Raw genomic sequence first — 22,409 nt, forward strand, 5'->3', positions numbered from 1 at the left:
TTACAAGGACCACGCTTCTCCAATTCAAGAAGTCTTTGTATTTCTGAGATGGGTCTAGAGGCTGAACATGTATGAAGAGAATCCTGAACTGAAATCCGAATTTAGACAATCTGAAATTAAGAACTTTAAGAACATCGGTTTACGTTCCATACTCTCATCTCCATGCAAGTACATTAGCCCATTGACCTAAGCGGGTACCAGATGAAGACATCTGATCTAGTATTACGCTTGGCAGCCAAGCCCAACTTTCGTGCTTGTTGCTGATGACATTTATTGACCTAACTATGGCACTTGTGAATTATACTTTTTCCTCTTGCTTCATTGAACTGGATGTCTCAAGAATTGCCAATTCAGTCATTAGCCATTAATAGCTTCCAAATATAAACTGGCTCATGCCAATTAGACCCTCAGGCATGGCAACCCTAAATGAGAAATAGGTTACAGGTGCTGATATTTAGGCTGGCATCTCTCCCATAGGAACCAGAGAATGTGGTTCAGAAAACTCGATTGAGTAAAATAAAACAGGCCAAAGTCTTCATTAAAGACCTGAATGGAATCCAAGTCTCTTTTGAGGAACCAACATGCTGTCAAGTCGCCATAGGTCAATGCTAGTCTCACAAATTTCTAGTATTAGAAGTACATTTTAATTCCAAATCTTGCTGACCCAAGCAGCATATTCTTTCAATCACGCTGCCCCCCAACATCTAGTGGGGGAGTTTGAAATGGGAAATGCAATCTTCTACTTCTAATAAAATTATACCTAATCCTGAAAACTATTCAAGGATTTAGTATAAGGATGTGACTGCATGGCTCTCCTATTTTGAAGAGGATCTTAAAATGAAATGTGGCTGAAACAAATAAAAGAGCAAAGCAAGAGGGAACAGAAAGAAAAGCAGGTGGATGGGAAAATCTTCCCAAGGCTTAAAATTAAGAATGATTTGTCTCTGTAGTGGGTGAAGAAGGGCGCATGTCTATCATTTGCAAAATACGTCATTCATACATTCTGCAAAAGGATGTCAGCCCAGCTCTTCCAAGGCAGAAATCTAAAAGTTTATGAGCAGAAGCAACTTAAATATTTCATCTCTTCTTGCCTCTAGACTCTCTTTAAATCATATGTCCCTCTCTACCAACATTTTCTTAGTTGAAAGAAAAGAATTATGGATGTTTTGCAGATGTAGTTTGTTGTTCTGACTTGAAAATTCATTACATCCCCAAAGCTGAAAAACACTAGAATTGTTATTTAGCCAACCATTCTCTTTTTTTTTTTTTTAAAGATTGGCACCTGAGCTAACAACTGTTGCCAGTCTTCTTCTTTTTTTCTGCTTTTTCTCCCAAAATCCCCCCAGTACATAGTTGGATATTTTAGTTGTGGGTCCTTCTAGTTGTAGCATGTGGGACCCCGCCCCAGCATGGCCTGACGGAGTGATGCCATGTCCGTGCCCAGGGTCCAAACTGGTGAAACCCTGGGCCACCAAAGCAGAGCGTGCGAACTTAACCCCTTGGCCATGGGGCTGGCCCCCATTTTCTTAATCTGAGAAAAGATCCTTTTTATCCAAGGAGGAATATGTCATAAATCCCAGTTGTCTATTTTGTCTTATGCCCATCAATGATCACAAAATTAGATTCTATCCATTTAAATTATATTATTAAACCTTTATATATACATATATTTACCATGTTTGCATTATAAAGTTATCCTAAGCATAGCCGTTAATTTACAGATAACAGATAAACATTTGTTCCATAATGACCATTGTCACTTTGGAAATTTATGATGTTGCAAAATGAAATTCCACTTGCAGAACCCCAATTTTCCTTAAGTGATGTCACCATTACCCTGTTTCCTGGGCTTGATACTTCAGCATAAACTTTGTCACTCATCTTTCTTTTGCTATTTTTCTTTTCTTCTTTTCCCCAAAGCCCCCTAGTACATAGTTGTATATTCTAGTTGTAGGTCCTTCTGGTTCTGCTATGTGGGATGCCACCTCAGCATGGCTTGATGAACGGTGCTAGGTCCACACCCAAGATCTGAGCTGGCAAAACCCTGGGCTGCTGAAGTGGAGCAGGAAAACTTAACCACTCGGCCACAGGGCCAGCCCCTCTTTTGTCCTCTATTTGACCAATCACCAAGTTGTTGTTGTTGACACTGTTGTTGACACTGTTACTTATTTCTTCATAATATATATATATATTTTTTGAGGAAGATTAGCTCTGAGCTAACTGCTGCTAATCCTCCTCTTTTTACTGAGGAAGACTGGCCCTGAGCTAACATCCATGCCCATCTTCCTCTACTTTATACGTGGGATGCCTAACACAGCATGGCGTGCCAAGGGGTGCCATGTCCACACCAGGGATCTGAACTGGCGAACCCCAGCCGCCGAGAAGCAGAATGTGTGAACTTAACCGCTGTGCCACCGGGCTGGCCCTTCTTCATGATATTTCTTACACCCATCCTTTCCTCATTCTCAATGTCATCAATGGGACTAGACAACTTTTTTCTTTTTGGACTTTTGGTATGCTCCCAATGGTCTTGTTCTCTCTTTCCTTCGCTCCTTCCTCTCTCTCTCTCACCTCTATCTCTGTCTCTATCTCTCTCTCTCTCTCTCCCCATTCCTGAAGTACTTACTGCAAACTTCCTAAGTCACTTGTTTAACTATAAAGTCCAACCTCTCTGCCTGATGTGTCAGGACACTCTGAATCTGGCCTAATTTAGCTGTGACATGACATGCTCGAAACAGAAAAGGGCAGAGAGTAGAAGCAGCAGAGAACCACACTCTTTCTCCTCCCCCTCCTTGTTCTTCTTCTTCTCTCTCTTCTTTTCCTCTGTTATTCCTCTTTTCTTCCTCTCTCTGTTCCCTTCCTCCTCCACCTCTTTGCCTAGTGCCTCCCTTCGTTGTAGTCCCAAACTGCATCTCTGCAAAGCCACCCACTCAAAAATACTGTGCCTTTCTTTGAAAATGACGCACTCAGTTGAACTCCAAGCCCAGCTCAAGCAGTTATTTTCGCCAGCTTGGAAAAAAAATACAGCTGTTTGAGCACTTACTATGCTCGACTCTCTGTGTCTTACTTTTATCTCACTCGATGCCTATAAAAATCCTTTGTGATAACCATATCTCCATTTATAGAGAAGGAAACTGAGTGAAAGAGAGGGTAAATAAGCTGTCCCCAAGCAGTTTGTCAATGATGGCGATGAATCATCGCTCTGATTCATCTGCCTGTGGACGTTGAGCAAAGGCTTGCCTGGCTCAGGTTCCAGCTCCTCCAATAGGGGGCTCTCTTGACATCCTTTTTATTCTATTAATACTAATAATTGATTGCTGGACCACCAACGGGTGGTCTAGTGGTTAAGATTTGACACTCTCACTGCCACTGGCCTGGGTTTTTTTCCCAGTCAGGGAACCACACCACCTGTCTGTCAGTTGTCATATTGTGTAGGCTGCTTGTTGCTATGATGCTGAAAGCTATGCCACCAGTATTTCAAATACCAGCAGAGTCACCAATGATGGACAGATTTCAGCAGGGCCTCCAGATTGGACAAACTAAGAAGAAAGACCTGGCCACCCACCTACTTCAGAAAAACAATTGGCCCTGAAAACCCTATGAATAGCAGCAGAGCATTGTCTGCACCGGACAGTGAGAGGATGACACAAAAACATTGGAGAAGTGTCTGCTCTGCTGTCCACGGGGTCATTGGGAGTTGGAATCGACTCAAGGGCACTAACAACAAAATAAGTGATACTTAACCACAAAATTCTTTGCATTACTACTAAAAATTTTTTTGCATACGTATTCCTCTTACAGCTAAACTAGACATTCCTTCAGGGCAAGGAAGGTGTCCTATATTATTTTGTATTCCTCTCTGCACTAGGACAGAAATACACACACGGGAAGTTCTTGCATACATATGGAATAATGAATTAACGCATTGATGGAGATTTCTTAAGCCTGTTCCTTTTGGCTCTGATTCTATTTAGAAGGCACATTATGGCTGTTCCTTAGGGCATCAACTCAACTGCTAAAAAGTAATTTAAGCTGTTTGATATTGAGTGTATCCCCTAATCTCTTTTACTAAATATAGATGTCATATATGAAAAAGAATGTGATAAAAATTATCTACCCTATGCTTTTATTCATGTGCTATATTCAGAATACTTTCCTTTCTCCTCGCAGCACGAAGTTCTCAAGAGGGAAAAAGGAGCACATGATTTGTAGGGCCTCTCTTTTCTGGGATGCACTTCTTATATATAAAAATTAAAAGCTGAAGTTTCAAGAATTTCTGGATGCAATGCCAAGCACATCTGTTTACTAGGATATTCTGTTCAGGCGAAGATTGATTATTGGCAGGAGAAGGCTAAGGAGGATGCTTTAAACTGGCGGGAAGTCTATTTAGAGGACATGGAATATTACAGAAAGGTGATTTTGTTGCTAAGCCACATTAGTGATATGAATTTGAAGATAATATCCACAGGTGCAATGCTTCGAAATTAACTTATCAATAAATGCACACTAGGCATGCAATTAATCTTTTCTCACCATGAGTCTGGCATAGCTAATATCTTATAAGAGTTTAACCTTAAGTTTTACTTTAAATTAGTATAGCAGGCTTTGCCTCTAAGTTGTAACACCATACCACAAAACTGGACAGTAAAAAAAACTCTGTAATTCAGATTCCCGTTTTGTTTATTAGGAACATTCTATTACTACTCAGAAAAATGGGCCAACTCCCAGGTTGGTATATTTGAGGCCTTTTTCATTAAGGGAATGGATTCAGGGGGATTTCCCTGAGCTCCTGAGGCAAAGTGTTTCAGACCTTTTACGTATTCTATGACATGGAAAAGTTGTATACATCAGAAGTCCTCTTTGCAGATGGGAAAAACTGTAATACAAAGTGCTGAGAAACCAGTTCAGGCTTTCAGTTAACTGTAGCAACAGAACCAGTATCTAGCAACAAAAATTTGTAGCTGAATTGAAGATTTGGACAGTGCCAACAAAAGAATCGAGATTAAAAGTGGGATGAATACAGCAAAAGCAAGAATACATGAAGGTAGATGAGAATCTTCGCCAGGGCCAGTTGCATAGGAACTGACAATTCAATGACTGCAGTTTTATAACGTGCTTGGGTATGGTCAAACAAGCCCCCATCTTCCCATGGTACTCTCTGTTTTTACAAAAGTGCTCGTGAGTTTACTATCCAGATGAACTTTCGAGTCTTTATTTTACATTCAGCCAGAGCCATCTGGAGATGGTCTTGCCCTCCCCAAACTCTGCTCCCACAGCCAGCCAACTCACCTTGTGTGAGAAGATGATTAGTGTTACATGGAATGTGTAGATTAATTCTGAGAGGCTTGACCTTTCACAGTGAAGATTTTTTATCCATAAACATGGTGTATCTGTTCATTTATTCAACACAGCAGTTTACTATCAACCTCACCCACTACAGTTAAACATTGGCATGCCCGAGTCCCTTAGATTCACATTTTAGAAAATGCAGAAATAGTTTCCTATAGACTTATAGCTGTGCAGAATACAAAAAAATGTTTTACCTTTAAAGGTAAAGTAGAGAGCTACATTGAAGAAAAAGTTAACAGAGGTTTCACATATTGTGCAGTAGTCCATGATCACGTATTTTAAGGGCAAAGAGCTAGCTTAGCTGCTACAGCTGAAGAATAGGTCACGCAGCATCACTGTTGATGCTTCTTTTCGGAAGTCCCGTAGACATGTTTGCCAGGGACAGGGAGGGAGCTCCAGGAATCCTGCCTTGCCCTTCGTCCTAGAGGAGTTCTGCTTCCTTTCCTCTCGCTGGCCTGCGGCAGGTGCAGACCAGATGATCAGGACAGGAAAGAGTATCCTTTGATCTATCCCAAGATCCTGAAAACTGAAATTGAATGACTAGTGTCCCAGGACGTATTTGCACAGTGGCATTTAGTGCTTCGTTAGAGAATTTGCAGTCTGCTGCCCCCTGGAGAAAGGGCATGCGCAGAAGGCTCAGTGTCTGATGCTGGGTGCAGAGTTTGGGAACAGACCAGAGCTCAAGCTGATGCTCTCAGCTTTCTGTTAACTTTGGTTTGAGGGTGAAGGATAGCAAAGGTCCAAGGCCTTTGTTTTGTCTAAACGGTATCTGGCTTTACCAATTACTTCTGGAAGCTTGAGCTGACTCTCCGCAATGCTTTGCCAAGTTATTATTTCTTTCTAAATAGTGGGCCAGGAGGAAGGAAGAGGAGCACATGAGCCTTTGGTGAATCAACTCCCTGCTGGGGTCCACTGCTCGGGCCCTTTGTTCCCCCCGCCCTGTGGCCCAGCGCCTGCTCTTTATGATCCTGTAATGCAGGACCCAGGACTCTGCTCCTCCCTGCAAAGTGTATTCAACTGTCACCATTGTCCCTACAGATCCATTAACTCAGTTGCTCCAAATCCCTAAACGTCAAAAGCAGCCCCCTCCCTCTCTCTCTCTCTTTCTCCTTCTCGCTCTCCTGATTGCCTTCTCCTCCCCATCCCCCTGCCTTTGGTGGCAGAAAGAAAGGCTAAAGACATACTATAAATAGATAAAATTAACGATTGACATAAGTGAGATGAACATATTCACGCATCGTAGATCTCTCTCTGCACATACCTACCAACCTTCTTTCTCTCCCATTTACTGCACATGTGCTAAGCAAGATGCTTTCTACGTTTTCTTTGCAACGTCCTCAAGGTAAGTATTTCTATCTCCATTTTACAGAGGAGGGAGCTGAATGGCTAAGTCACCTGTCCAAGGCCACACAGCTAGTGAGATGTGGTCCCTGGATTAGAACACAAGTCTGTATGAATCCGAAGACTATACTCTCCTGCTTCCAAAATCATGTTCGAAATTTTATACCATAGAAGGGCAGCTAATACATGAAATTTCTATCGTAATTATAGAAAGCTGAAATAGATGGGCGGATTTTTCATATAATACTCAAATTTAAGTTTGGGCAATAATTTCACATTCTAAGTGGTATTTTTCCTAAGCTAACCCAAAATACAGCCAATCAAGTTTCCTCCATTTTTTCCTTTCCTCTTGCGGACGAAGAGAGCCATTAGATGGCAAATGGCTCCTAAGTAGGGCAACCAGAGAGAAAAGGACCTTGGATGTTTGAATGTCCCCGTGACATTCAACAAACATTTGTTAGTGTCTCCTCTAGAGCACCAAAGGGAACCATGCCCATCCCTGTCTTAAGAGACTTCATCCTACCTGAGGAGTCAAGGGATAAAAAGGCAGACTAGAAAGCAGGCGATTGTGCTAAGTGCAACCTATAGATAATGAAGGGTCTGCTTCCAGGGAAGGAAAACATTGCTGGGAGATGTGGTAGTCAGGAGAGGCTTCTCGGAGGTGGTAGAACTTAAGTTGAACTCTTGAAGGATGAGTACACAGAGGAGACGAGGATGTTCCACACACTGTTTGATAAGTGTAGAACCAGAAGGAATGGTGCACCTGATAACAGACTCTCATTTTGCAGACAAGAAGACAGAAAACTACCGAGGATGGGGTAAGGAAAGAGACCAAGAAGGGTGGGACTTGAGGTGGCTCCTTTAGCTGCAGGTAAGGGTAGACTTCTGCTCCCATAGGGGTTTGTTAGGAGATACGGTCAGAAAGTTGGAGCCAAAGAAGAAGGGCAAGCACATCCATCAGACTGGGAAATTCTGATGATTATGGGTGGTGATGAGGGTCCCGGTGGTAATTCTAAGCTGAGAAATGCTTTGAGGGAAGCAGTGTTTTAGGAAGCTCAGTCTGCAATGGTGGACAGAAGAGCGAAATGGAGGCAAGTGGACCAGTTAGGAGTGGCTGTAATGACCCACATGTGATACGATCATTTCACTGGAGCAGTAGCTGTGGGCCAGATGTGGGAGATGTTTTAAAGGAAGGACTCAGAGAATTTGATGACAGATTAGCTACGGGGGTGAGGGGAATATGAGAGAGAAAAAAAAAACTACCAGGCTAATTTCTCTCCTTCCCAGCATATTTGAGCTAGAATTGAAAATATTTTAAACAAGAAACATATTTCAGAACAAACTTTTTCCAAAAAATATCTTCTTTCGAATAACTTTTTTCCCCATGGATCTAACCTAAAGTAGAAGTAAATGTACCATATGACCATGGACTTAATTTCATCCGTAAGCCTCTTTTCCCTCAAAGTCAATAATGACGATAAAAATAATAATCTATTTAGAATCAGCTCCTCAAAAATTTTAATCCCCTTAAATTTACTCCGTGCTCTCCACACAAAAATATTGCACAGGGATCAAAGAACCAGACATCCTGACCTGACCCATTGGTTGGCCTCATCCATATGGCAGTGGTTGGGGAAAGCTCAATATTCAGTATCAAAAATCCTGCTTTCTGGATTTTTAAAGAATAAACCACTTTAAATCGAAAACACAGTAGAACCAAGCTCCTGTCCATTCCCATATGGATGTATAATTAAGAAAGGAAATGCCAACTGTCACACTTGCCACTTGTCTCTACTATGACAATGGAAATGACCACAACAATGTGCCTGAAGTCACATAAATTTCCTTAGAAGAACAGAGTAGAAGCTTTTGAGTTTTCTGATGCGGGTTCCTACTTAAGTCTACCACGAGCTCGGTGAATACCTGGATTAATGCATTTTGGTTTTCCGCTCCAACATAAAAATGGATTTTGTAATTTAATGAATCAAGCTTTCAGATTGCTTTTCACCTCTAAGATGCATCCCCTTACAACACGGATAGATAGCAGGATGCATCCACACTGCAAATTGGGATCTGTACCCCAGTTGTTTTTCGCTCCACGGGGCGGGATATCCCTTGTGTCAAACACTTTCACAGCTGTTAGAACGCTGACGGGAACTTCATGTGTGTTACCAGCACAAGGGCTGTCAGGAAGAAACCAAATGTCAAACTGAGGTATGTAGAAGTCACCGTAAATATGTCTCTGAATGTTTACCATCTGGACCAGTAGATTGAGGTTTTGACAAGAAACTAGAATTGCCCTGTGGGCACTGTCTTTTAAGCAGACCCTTTTAGTTTTGCTAAGTTACTTTCATATTACTTTAGTCTCGTTAGGGGGAATAACACACAACTTTGTCTTCTCAAGGTGTGAATTTCTTATTTCTCAATATTTCCTTTCTTGTTTCCCTCCTGCCTAAAGCTTTGTACAGTTGACCTTTGGGGGGAATTCTTCCATCTTGTCAAAATCCTGGGCAGGCAGCCTGGTGGTCAGTCTGTGACATTAGGGACATATGCTGGAGGGGCTCCCGTGGCTAAACAGCAACTTGCCTTTTTTAGATGCCATCACGACGCGTCTCACGGAGGAACAGCCCATCTGTGCGGAGGAACTTTACTTTCTCCTGAAATATTTCTGCCATAGTGAAAAAGGGCATTTGTCTTCAGCCCCATCCCTGCTACAGGCTGTGCACAGAGTCCTAATCCTGACACAACACGAGATATTAGTTTGCCTTTCTGCCTTTATTTTTTTAAACCCCAGTACCATTGTAAAGCCAAAATGGAATGACTGGAATTCCAAAAGACTCCAGCTTATGAACTTAGTCCTATTTTGGTTATGTAATATTGGGAATCCGATAATACCCAGTCATAATAACTGCCTGGTTATTCCTGAGGATGTTTTCTCAATGAAGTAGATTTTTAAGACCGTAACCAGAAGACATTCTGAATAACAACCAACCACTATACTAAAATATTGTTTTGCTCGTAACTTTTTAATCATATCGTAAAAGAACAATTAGAAAATATAAAGGGACTGATTGCAAAAAAATTATATAATGCAACTTGAAACATCATTTTCCAGGCATCTTTATGCAGTTGAACACAAAAATCACAAAGCACTAGCCATAAATCCTGTTATTCAACCTACTCAACAGCTCCTATTTCAGAATAGCTTATATACAGTATTATTCAGACAATCTCTCACCTGCAAAGGCTGAGGACAGTATTGGGTTTCTCTATCAAATGTGAAAGTCCAGGAGGACCAAGAACTCTGGAGCACCATAGGTATAGGAACATTGATGCAGGGGGGGCAAGGCTGTTAGGGGGCAAAGGAACTAACTCATTGACTCACCAGCTTGATCAAAACTTTGAAAAATGAAAACTTTAGGGCATCTGTTTGAAAGGCTTTTCTTTTGGTAGCACAAATTAAACATAGCATATAAACCCCATTGTTGTATCCAGTTCAATTTAATTTGGGTGGTTTTGGCAGTCGTTACGTTAACGACTGCTCACACATATGACGACAACCCATTTTATGCTGCTCAGGGACCGGATGACCATTAATTTCCAATGACTAATTTATAATTAAAACCTTTTTGAATGTTTGTTTATAACCAAGGCTGAAAATCTATTTACATTTAATTAACACTTCAGATAGCCTGGTTAAAACCTATAAATGGAGGGACTTTAATGATCCATCACAGAGATGCCACTTTAGTTTTCAATGACTTGTAAAACTTTCACAAACAGATCTGCAAACGAATTACCTCCATCTGCCCCCCCTGCAGGGGCAAGAGGACTATGTTAAAGAGCGTTTCCTGACTTCCTCTTTTTCTGCTTTTCTTCTAGCTCTAAGCAGTTTTGTTTTAAAGCCGATCAGCTGCTCAGAGGGCAGCCTCGCCTCTGAAGGAGTTTGCAAACTTTAGAATCAATGCCCCCCGTTTCTTAAAAAGGCTTTGGTCCATGATAAGTCAGACAGAATCCACATTGCAAAGATCGGTTAAGAAAGCATTTCCATCTCTGCCAGCAGCTCGGTAATAGACTCTTAAAAGAATTTTGATAAATTGAGTAGCAAAATGCAACAGTTTGAAAGTGAATTTTAATCTCGAGAGCTGGAATAAATGCTCCCTTGGCCATGTCCATCCTTTATGAACAATTTAGAGCTCCTGGTTTGAGTGTGTAACGAGGATATGAAAGGGGACGAACACCACTCCTAAAGACGTTTTCTTAGCTACACCTTCAAGAGCAAGAGACAAGGAGTGTTAGTTCTATAAAGACAGCCAAGCACCAAGCATGTCACTGTTATCTGTCAGCCGTACAATAGCAGCATTGATAGGATAGCAACAACTGGCTTTGACAAGTGTGCTGCGCTAGCATTCCATTCAAAACTAGGGTAAAAGAGAGAGAGAGAGACGGAGAGAGAGGAGCAGTCAATGTTCTTTACTTTACCTGAAAAAATCGGTTTTCCCGGGGCTGCGGAAAATGAATTCCTCCTCTTCTTCCAAAAGCCAAGTCGTTCTCTTGCCTGCAACTCTCGCTTGGAGAAGACCACACAGCTCCAGCAAGGCAGCCTTCCTGCTCCTAATCCCCACTCGAACGTGATGACACACGCTAACCCCAACCATCTGGTGAAACACGTCCTCAAGCACTCAGCACAGTGGTGTGTCAAGACAGGCTGCCCAATCCAATTGCTGGGGCTGGTGTCTCTCACCGACCGGAGGCTGAGGGCAGGGCTGAAACTGGAGGTCTGAGAACTCCCAGTCAAGTAACCTGAGATTTTCAGAGAGAAAGGACTGTTATAAAAAGAGGAGAAGTGGGAGGTGCTAAAGAGAAGGTGGAGGGAATGAATTATTCTGGTGGCCAGTTGTGCGTTACTTTTCACAACTCCTGCGCTCCCCGGGGATGATTGGGACCCTCAGTAGGATGCACAGCAACACTAAAAATCCTTTCCTGCCAGCCTAGAGAGGGCAATCTTCTCAGCCAGGCACTCCCCCGCCCCCCAAGGAGATAAAAGATTCATCCTGACATACTGATAAAGTGTTAATGTAGGAGTAGTTTGCACTGAAATGTGACATCTACATTTTGAAATCTAAACTCCTACCTTCCTTTGATTAGATCGTGGCTGCCCCCAACATTCCTGGGAGGAAAGGGGTGGGGGCGCAGCTCCGAGCAGGAACTCCTCTATTCCCACATACAGCTCTTCCCTGTTTGCCACAGGCTGAACTTCAGAAATAGTCAATGAAAATCATGTAAGTTTCTACTCATGTAAAATAGCACGTGCTCCCATAGATAAAGGTGGCTTTTTTGATCGCTGCCTTCACAGACATCTCTTTGTCAAAGCACTTGGTAGCACAGGGCTGTGCTGTCATTGATTATTTTTATTGGCTTCTAGTTAATTGCTCTTATAATGCCCATATAGCTCAAACAGCTCATTAACAATCTTCCTTTGAAATGTTTTCAATTTTTTGGTCATTTCACTACCTCCTTCTTATGTGCATTTCTTTTTCTTTTTTTTTGGTGGTGGTGGCGGGGGGGTTCTCTGAACTGTTTGATAGAACTAATTACTTTGATAGCAGTCTGAACCAGAAAATGGCTATACTTGTTACAATACTTAAGAAGATATCTGGAAATAAATTAATTGCTACAAAGCTCACCACTTAAAATTCCATCAGACTTCTAAGGAATTTTAATAATCTGAGAGAGAAAATAGGAATTTGAAATATTATCAACTCCCTGACAGTGTCTGTGGGAAGCCAATATTTTAGATTTTGCACCTTTTGAACTTCTTTGCACTGAGAGGGGGATAGGTGGAATAAAATCCAAAAAACTTTAAACTTGCCTAAAGCATTAAAATCTAGACTATAGGGCCTGTATGATGAAGAAAATTATTTCAATATCCAGCAAAATTGACTTGACTAGCTCATTTTTTTTTCCAGGAAGTTTTGTGTGATATACTAAGGCACTTAAAAATTACTTCTGGTGTAATTTTATGAAGTTTAGGGTTAAAGAAATATAATTTTCAGACAGCGAATTTTTCCTATAGTTGGGCTGAGGGAAAAAGGAGAAAAAACAAGAATTAGAGGTTGGAGTCCTCATGCGTTTGCTCAGTTTCTTCCCAGAAGTGATTATGAGGTGTCTGTTTCACAATATATAGTATATGCACTTAACCACTGTGCCTAATCAGCTAAATCCAGATACGTAATCAACACAGAAACATTCAACAATGGCAAGTGGCACCACGGGGCTAAAACTTCCCTTGGGCATCATAAAAATTTTAATAGTGCCAATTATTGCAAGGCAATTTTTTTCATTAAAAAATTTTTTTGGGGGGGCTAAGCCAACCAGACTCATGTCTGGAAATCTGGATTACCTCAGTTGCATAGAGTTTGAAGACCCTGGAGACGTTGTTAAGGCAGTTTGCATTCTCTTAAACTGTAAATTGAGTTACAGAAGTAAAACCTAAGAAACTGCAAAGGTGTTGAATCCTGTTTTATCAACCCTGTGCTTGTAACACACCTTCCCCAAGCCATTTCCCATGTGGTCCCGGCTCTGACCCACATTATTGTTGAAAGCGCTGTTTAACACAAACATTTTTCTTCTATTCTTAATTGTAAATCTTTTCATTAAATCTGTCTCTGCTTCTCTTTTATAGATAATTTCAGCTATTTATACTACTAAAACTTGCTTTAAAATAAAAAATACAGGTTGAATAATAGAGGCTGCCCATTTGCTAGGATCTTAATTCTGGCTCTGTGCAGTGTCTGTAAACACTACCTTTCAAAAGTCTTGTAAAACGAGTCCACGGCGGCACGTTTTTGGGTTGACGTTCTGAAATGCCTTTCTTAGGCAAAATCAACTCAAACAAAAACCTGAAGCTGGTGCTACAGGATAAGGTCCTGCTCCCCTTCTCCCTGTAGCCAGCTTCAGTGCTCAGCAGTGTCAGTTCAGAAGTTAAGAATTTTCCATTACCTCCGCTCCTTTCTCCTTGCCATCTGCAAACAGTTTATTTTTTAAGGAGGAAAAAAAAGTGAAATTGATTCTGTCTTGAAAGATCTAAACTTAAAATTTGGCGCATTCTAAAAGATGATACGCGGCCTTTGAATGTGGTGTTGACCAAGGTGAGATTGTGCGCAGAAGGAATAGCTCCATCACAGGAATGAGGTGAGGACACTCCTAAAATGAAAGATGAATTGTAGGTAATGGTGATATTGAAAAATAGCCCCTCCTATTCTGTTCCCACAGTGAAAATGTCCCTTTACTTATTAGCTCCAATTAGTTTCCATGGTAACCGACCAGCCCTTGTAAACCCGCACTCTGAGCTTCCCTCATCTTTGTCTAGACTGAGCTCACCACCCTTCTTCCTCCACAGATGGCAGTTTAGCTGGGTCTATATCTATCTCCGTATCTTTCACGCATGCATATAACCGGCACATAAGTGCCCGCGTCCACGTTATTACTAGTACAATGGTGGCCAAGGGAAAATGCAAGTGGCATTTAATCCCTGAGCTGCAGCGCGTGCATCTGCCGCCACACTAATTTTTCCCCCTCTTGGTTATTGTTTCTTCCAGTCTTGTTCTATTATCAGCTGTTTGCTGCTCGTAATTTCTTTTCAGGGAAGCCAATACAGTATAATAAAAACCTCATTAAACAGAAACACCTATCAGCCTCGGAGAAAACCCTAAACGACTCCTTTTTGTTTAAAGAATCATTAAAGCGAAAAAGAAAAACCACTTGTTTGTCATGCTTGAAAAAAAGAGGACAAAGCCAGCATAAAGGTTTACCAAGCCAGGGGGCTAATACGAAGATTTAATGCACTTAAGATATCATGGTTCTTTCCTCCTTGTGCTGCCAGTTGGCCACAAATCCCAACTTGAGCGCAGTAGGCAAATGATCAGTGAGGCTGAGAGAGTCGGCTGCTCCAGACACTTGGTGGGGAGAGTGGTCCCCAGGATCTGCAGCATCCTGGGTTGCAGGCTGCACGGTGCCATGGGGCGGTGGGCAGGTGGTAATGCTGGAGTCCCAGCAGTTAGTGTGACTACAGAAGAATCTGATGTAGAGTTGGGGGGGCGGGGCTTCAGCAAATGCTTGAGATTGTTAGAACTCCGCAAGCCATGGGCTCTTGCAATGTGTGCTGACTTCACTTCTTTGGTCACGACTCAATTTTAATTCAGTGTTATGTTGAGGTAAACCATCCCTTACTTATAAGAATTGAGAAGAAGCCAACAGCTTGGAAGCCAGTCTTTTGCACTGGCCATGTTTAATCTTGGTAAGAATGAGGCAAAATGGTGACATTAGATTTCTTCTTTTCATATGACCTCTGCTGCCACCATTTGCCAACACCTGTTTTGACAGACAAACAATGATTGGGAATAAGATTCCCCCAATTCTGGTGAAATGTTTTATTCTCAAAATAGTTCCTGAGGTCATCTGTGACCTAAGTTTCAGAAAAGAAAAAGTTCTGATCAATGTTTTATTTGCTAGGATATGGAAAGCTGTGAAGCTCCTTATTCAGATGAATTGTTTTCTTTGATGGAAACATTCCCTTAGGTTTTTTCCTTTAAAACAAATGACAAACGTCATCTAAAGTCCACGACACTAGCAAGATGTGCAGCAATTAGCCCATTGCTATTAATATCATATAAAGCGTCTGTAGATGTGCAATAAATCTTGTAATTTGGGACATCCTACTCTTCTAAATCACTCAGGGCTACCCAGCTTGGCATTCACTTATTCTCCTTCAACGACACTTTACTGCCTGTATTCACATCCAAGCAAATTATTCTCAGAAAGAGAGGGGAAATTATTGCTTGTTAAGTGAAGTCACATGCTAGGCAACCAGCATCAGACTTACTCATGTTTTCAATGACTGCGTAGCTATATGGGAGGTGACACTGGAGCCAGTGGCGGCTTTCATACCAGACAAATGGTTCATCGCTGAAGTGACGTTCCCTCCAGGAAGTGCAAGCCTAAGTATGTTGAAAAGGGCTGTGTAGCTGTGCTCTAAATAATTTTGGGAGGGTGAGGAACCACTTAGGACAAAACAGTGACCCACAAATGGAGTAATTCAATAAAAGATACTGGGTTCAATAAAATACGGCAAATAGAGTACGAAAGATTTTAAAAATTTATTTGAAATCCGTATTTGTGGAAATTCGTGTTTGGGGCATTAGGTGTTAGTCCTCATTTGAGCAGATAACTAAATTTATGAGACATAAGATTAGAAAGCATGGATATCAAGTAAGAGGAAAATGAATTTTGGCAATTAGAACCTAAGGTTTTATTGGATCCGTGTAGGGGTAGGTTGGGGATATTTGAGATGGAGTGTACTCTAAACCTAATGAGTCACATAATTATTTTTCATTTGTAATATGTACATTCCCTGGTTAAGGTAAATAGTGTGAATGAAGGTGGAAAACTGGAGGCAGGGATGGGCATCAGTCATGTCCAAAGAATACGGTAGTAGAATTCTGCTTTTGGAAGGAATAATAGACAAAATCAAGTTTCCTTATTTAAGAGCTGAGGAAAGAGAGGCCACAGGAGGATAAGGGTGCCATGTAAGCCACTCATGGAATGGGAAATAAATGCCAAGATTCAATTAATTAGCTCACACATTTTTCTCTCAATAGCAACATACGTTTCTGTTAGAAATAAGCTTAAGAACTGGGGCTGGCCTGGTGGCATAGCGGTTAAGTTCGGGCGCTCCACTTCGGCGGCCCAGGGCTCGCTGGTTCGGATCCCAGGCATGGACCTATGTACTGCTTATCAAGCCATGCTGTGGCAGGCATCCCATATATAAGATAGAGATATATATAAGATAGGCACAGATATTAGCTCAGAGCCAGTCTTCCTCAGCAAAAAGAGGAGGATTTGGCAGTGGGTGTTAGTTCAGGGCTAATCTTCCTCAAAAATAAAAAAAGAAATGAAGAACTGCAGAGATTCTCTTAGACTGTAGTAATTATGTTTCATTGGTGTTGCATTACATAATTTGAGAAGTTACTGTGAATTCAGATGTGCAAAATACCTTTAGTTTGCAGTATTTCTTCCTTAAGCCACCAGAGTGCTTGAGGGCGTGAGAATTGTTAGGTAATCATAAATGCAACAGAGCTTTACTTAGCAATTATTGGATAAAATGATTTTTCTTGTGGCTATGCTTCATTATAAAAAGTGGGCTAGATCCCAGAGGATCTATCACCGTCATCTCCCTTTCTTGCTTTCACATATTTCTTTTCAATACACAGGATTAGAGATGTGGGGATATCTCAATGAGATTAGTCCTATGCTGATTTTGGAAAATCAGTAGACAAATTAGACAAAATGAAGAAATAAAAAATTTAGTAGCAAAACAATAATCACTGAATCAATACCACAAAAGATGGTAGAAAAATGGATATCTAGGGCACAAGTAATTCCATATAATAAATAAATAACTGTTAGTGAAAAAAACGGGGAGAGTTTCCTTCTCTTAGGCCCTTGAGTCAATCTATTCTAAAATCACAAACTCTTAGGGAGAAAAAACTATGTCTCATTCATCTTGCATCCCTTCTCTCTAGAACTTAGCACAGCGCAAGTACCTACTAGATCTTCAACAAAAGTTTCCAGCGCTAGCGCGTTGCTCATCTTAGAATTTACCAGTGCCTCTTCTTGACCAACATAGCTCAGCTTGTCTGGGGAGATTAAGCAGTTAGTTTGCTGCTGGCCCTCACTTCTGCAGACACAGCTGACCTGCTGAGTATGTAGCTGTTCCAAGGCAGACTATAGTGCTTTGACACACTTTCCTTTCTCTTTTTAAGGAAGGTAATATGGTTCTAGTACTCACTTAACACTACCGGGAAGTAAGTACTTTTGTAAAAGTTTCTGAGTAACAGATGGAAAACAGCTGCACACTCATACTTATGACTGTTACAGCCTTTACCAAGAAACCAGAACTTACAGATGTTAATAAAAAAATACTCATTTCCATGAATAGCATATAGTTCTTTAAATGTGCCGCAATCTTCCGTGGCTTGCTCAATAGGCCGATTTTGCAAGCTAAATTAGAGTTTAGATTTTGCTGGATTCTTTTAGAAAGATTTTCAACAAATTGACAATATTAAGCTATCCTTATGCTAGTCTTTCTTAGACATCACACACTAGGATATACGAAAGCCACAAGTCTGTAAAGTAGAAAACTCTGCTGCTTTTTCTCTTGATGGTTGTAAAATGTAGTTTGCTTATTATTTTGACAACCATCAACCAAGCATCAGCTAAGTTTCCTAGGAACACTGCCGGAAGAGTAGTCACAATATTTTTGCAGTTGCTTTTAAAGGCAGATTTGTCAAGTATTTTCCAACAAACCTCCTTTTTAAAAATAGGACACCTCCAGACCAGTGTTAACTCTTTCTTATGCTAAGTAGCTCTTTCTGGTTTAATTTAACAAAAGCTTTGATTTCAAGTGTAAATATGTCAGAAGCTAAAGGAGGAGTAGTTTATTTCCTCCCTGTTTACATCAATGCAGATTTCCAATTAACCTCTAATTACCTCTAATGTCATTAATTACAGCATTAAAGTCAGAAGCTGTAAAACAGTACACTTTAGAGGCTCATTGACACGATTCTTACTTATTTTGAAAACAAACAGAATTAATTAAAAAAAATCTATTTTCTGAAAGACTTTTTTTGTATTTTATTTAACAAATTTAATTTTCTCCTGCTAGAGTAAACCGTGCAAGCATTGACATAGCTTTTCATTTAAAGATATTGCTCTTTAGTCTTGCCTTTTTTTCCCCCTGACTTATTTCCCATTGAAAGGACTGCTTTTAATTCCAAATTCTTACCGTAATAAAAATAAAAATAGCTAATAGAACACCCACTATAGGCTGTCACCATGAGGCTTTTTAATGTATTCACCCGTTAGTTTAATTAGCCATCACCCAGGTTAGTTTAATTCGTCATCACAATACTTCAATGAGAAGACCCTACCCCTTATCTGTATTTTATAGACAAACTGAGATTTAGAACTATTAAGTGCTCTACTCAAGGTCAAACATCCTGTAAGAAGCAGATTCTGGATGTGAACTCCTACCACAGAGCTTATATTGTGAATGAATTTGTCCTCGTTTCAACTCTCTAATTCCTACACATGAGAATTTTAAGGTGGTAGGGTCATTCATCAAGTCTCTGTCACTTTGCTAAAGTCTAACTGCCCTCATGTTTATGTGTATTTATGAAGTATAAGGATACCTTCTACAGGGGGAGGTTTCTGTAAATTGTAGCAATAATTTCCCATTTTTGCTCTGAAATGACATACGCAAGTGAACCCTGTTAAAAACAAGATGACAGGCCCAAAATGGAGTCACTTATGCTAAGCCCCACATCACCAAACTGAGAATTAGTTTCCAGTCTCCCAGAAACATAATCTTAAAGCAGTCAGTCAAGAATGTGATCAGCACTAGTGAGGGTCTCTGCCTGACAGACCCTGCCAGCCACTAAAGGAAAATAACTTTGCAATAGCAGACACGCTTCTCTTGTCTAGTTTAACTCCCTGTTCCCGCTCACTTCTGCCTATAAGTCTTTCATTTTGTACAGCTCCTCAGGGCTCCTTTCTGTCTGCTAGATTGGATGCTGCCTGATTCATGAATCATTAAATAAAGCCAATAAGATCTTTAAAATGTGATCAGTTGAATTTTGTATTTTTTTAAACAAGCCTAAAGAAGAATTTCCCTACCATGAATGATCTGTCTCTTGCAGTCAGTGGGAGGGATCTCATTCGCCCCGCCCACCAGTCCCTAGGACACTGGAGCACTCAGGATGCCGAAGGCGCTCAGGCAATATTACACAGCACTGAGGCGGGTCCCTCCACCTGGTTACACCTGCGTTCCCTATATCAGAGTCTTGGTTGTCTTTCATTTCTCTAAGCTTCTACATCTTTTGCAGGGCCTAATAGCCACATGCATTTGATTTTTTTTAATATGGTAAATATCCCCATGGCAGTCATTAAATACCATTCTTAATCAATCATTTCCAACGCCTTTAATTAATCCCAGGGGAATTTTAATTGACACGCATGACTCTCCCAAGACAACACCATGCATGATTTTCTGATGCTTCATTTGAACCAGAAGTGAGTTCTAATCCCCAAAAGATGTTTGATAACAGTTTAAACCACTGTGAACTCAATTATGGGATTAGAAATTAGATTTAAAAGTAGCCAAAGGGTAATCGTAAAGAGTTCCAGCACTTCATTAAAAAGACTGTCTATGGTTTTAATTTTTTTCCAGAAATACTTTTGAAAATGGTTTGTCAAACTATGTTAAAAAAGAAAATTTGATATGGTATGGTATCTTCTGCTTTTGTGACCCTGCTGTCTAAGTCGCCTAAGCAATTGATTAAACTTGCTTATTGATTATAAAGATCTCCTAAGTAAAATATTTCATTTATTGCAGGCTTCTTTATTGACTAAATTTAAAAAAGAAAAAAACATTTTTCCTAGAGAAAGTATATCTGGGCTTGGATTTTCAAAGTACTTCAGTGGGTTTGGGGGGGAGATTTTAGCATTTGATTATAAAGTCATGAATAAGATATTTTCTGGAGTCACTTGAATAAATTTAGGTGACTTTTTTGAGGAGGTAATTTAATATTAAGTAAATGGAAGGACCTATATTCAAGGGGGATTTGTTTTTAGAGAAATGCCCCTGCAGAGCATCTACTGGTAGAAAGTTCCACATGTCACACACATGGAGAGCTAACCAAGGGAAGGACTCCAAATTCCTGTCTTCTGCTCATCTTTCAGAACAGAGGTATCAATCAAGCGTTTATATTTTGTTAGCCTGGAAAGCAAAGTCTTTGAAAGGGACAACTTAAAGTGTTTTGCTATTGCCTTAAATGCTGCTGTTGTTTGATATTTATGGTATCACGTAATCATAAGTATCAGACACTAAGCCCACAGTGTAAGGGCACTTTCCTCATGCTTTGCCATGGCTGCAAGGCAGGCAGTCAATCTGGAAAAAATAAAAAACTCATCAGGGCTCTATGCTGATTGAGCCTCATTAAAATGAACTCAGGATGATGTCAAACTCAAAATAGAAGCTCAGTCTTCCAAGAGAGGGCAAGAAGATTGCTTCTACATATCTTCATATACTTATCTGTAACACAGGAACATTTGGCGTCTAAAATTGACCCAGTGCTTCCCCTCACCCAAATGTCCACTGCACTGTAAGTCTTCTGACTTGGATAGCCCTGAGAGTCATTGCAGAAACCTTGGAGTTACATATAATCCGAGAGTTACAAAGTCGAAATTTAGGGGAACTGATCCTCTCAGAAAACTCTTAGTCCTGTTGACCTCTCTCATATCTGAAATTCCTCTGATGGAGGTTTACCTGGTTTAATAGGTGTAGTTTTAGAAACGAAACCCACCAGCCCTTTATTCTTCAGAGAAGAAATTTGCCCATTCATGATGTGGATATTGGAGTTTGCACGGGAACGTGCTGCAGGGACAGTGGCGTGGGAGGGGATGCCAGGGAAGGCAAGAAGAGGGGTGGGAAGACATTGAACAAAATCTTTACCTGTTCCAAAACTGTGCCTAGAATTGACCTTTCTCTAAGCTAAGGAGTGACATTCCTCAGTATTGTGCAATTTGATTATACTTCAGATCAATTAGGCTTCTGACATTTGTCTCAAAGATAACCACGTTTATAACATCAGATCATTGGGAAAAATGTTTCCTCAAGATTCCAGACACCAGGAATCCAGAGAGAGCTTGGACACTTTGTTTGCTGTGTTATTTATAGGAGGTTTTAAAGTGTAAATTAATCTAAAGCTAATGGTAGCAATATACTTAATTTTTAACCATCCAGGTGGTCCCCAAATTCCTCCTATATACCTTTGAAAATTAATATACTTTCCCATCTCTCTTTATTTCCTTCTGTCACCCTCACCTCTGTAGTGGCTTTTGGGGACCGAATTCTGCAGACCCTTGTAAGTGATCATGTTGTCTAGGAGAATATGAGGTTGGAGGAAAGTTTCTGGCATATTAAAAAAAATGAGACTAGCATAACTTAATACATCCTTGTGGTATATATTAAGTGTGGTATGTATTTACATTTGAATCTTTATGCTTGTAACCCACAAATACATAATGCAGTACAATTGTGCCACTCACACTGTGATTATAAGATTTATAAAAAATAGTAATTCCTAGTATACGACAGAGAACATGGGCCAGAAATAGGACACACATTGAAACTGAATGACAAACATCTTTTTTCAATCCTTTTAGAGTACTTCTGGGTCTGTAAATGTAATCAAATTTGAAGATACTATCAAAAGTCTGGATTTGAGTCTCTTTGTGGATGCCCAATGCAGAACAAGGCCACATGCAGTTGAGAAAAAGAATATATGGGAAGAGTCATGATGGGGAGAAAGGCTTAGGGAGTGGGTTCATGAGGCAGGAGCAGGCAGGAAAATGGGAAACAGAGAGAGAGAGAGCAGAACTTGAGGTCCCACTAATTGGAAAAGGCTCAGAATTCAAGTGGATTGGCAAGAAGTCAGGCATCATGGTAATCTAGAAGTCTACACTAGGTGGGAGGGAATGTAGTCCTAGCAGAGAGGCTTGGGTTGGGTTTGGGGATTCATGGTGATCAGAGAGAAAAAGTAATTTCAGTCCAGGAGAACAGAAAACCATTGCAGAATCTGGAAGAGATGTGTCTGTTA

The 22,409-nt window shown here is 40.6% G+C and overlaps 1 protein-coding gene across 23 annotated transcripts in view; it reads right to left on the bottom strand.

Annotated features, from left to right (window-relative positions):
- SULF1 (sulfatase 1) overlaps positions 1-22,409 on the bottom strand; it is a 192,827-nt gene that overhangs the window by 165,092 nt on the left and 5,326 nt on the right. For 10 of the 23 annotated variants that reach the window (XM_070221468.1, XM_070221488.1, XM_070221479.1 and 7 more), the window contains exon 1: positions 11,173-11,495. The gene's annotated coding sequence lies outside the window, so the exon portion shown is untranslated. Of the gene's footprint in view, positions 1-11,172; positions 11,700-13,497; positions 13,897-22,409 lie in introns of those variants that run through there. The other 13 variants (XM_014727975.3, XM_070221481.1, XM_005613074.4 and 10 more) reach the window with 7 other exon arrangements.

This window comes from Equus caballus, chromosome 9, assembly GCF_041296265.1.
Source record: "Equus caballus isolate H_3958 breed thoroughbred chromosome 9, TB-T2T, whole genome shotgun sequence".
NCBI classification, from domain to species: Eukaryota; Metazoa; Chordata; class Mammalia; order Perissodactyla; family Equidae; genus Equus; species Equus caballus.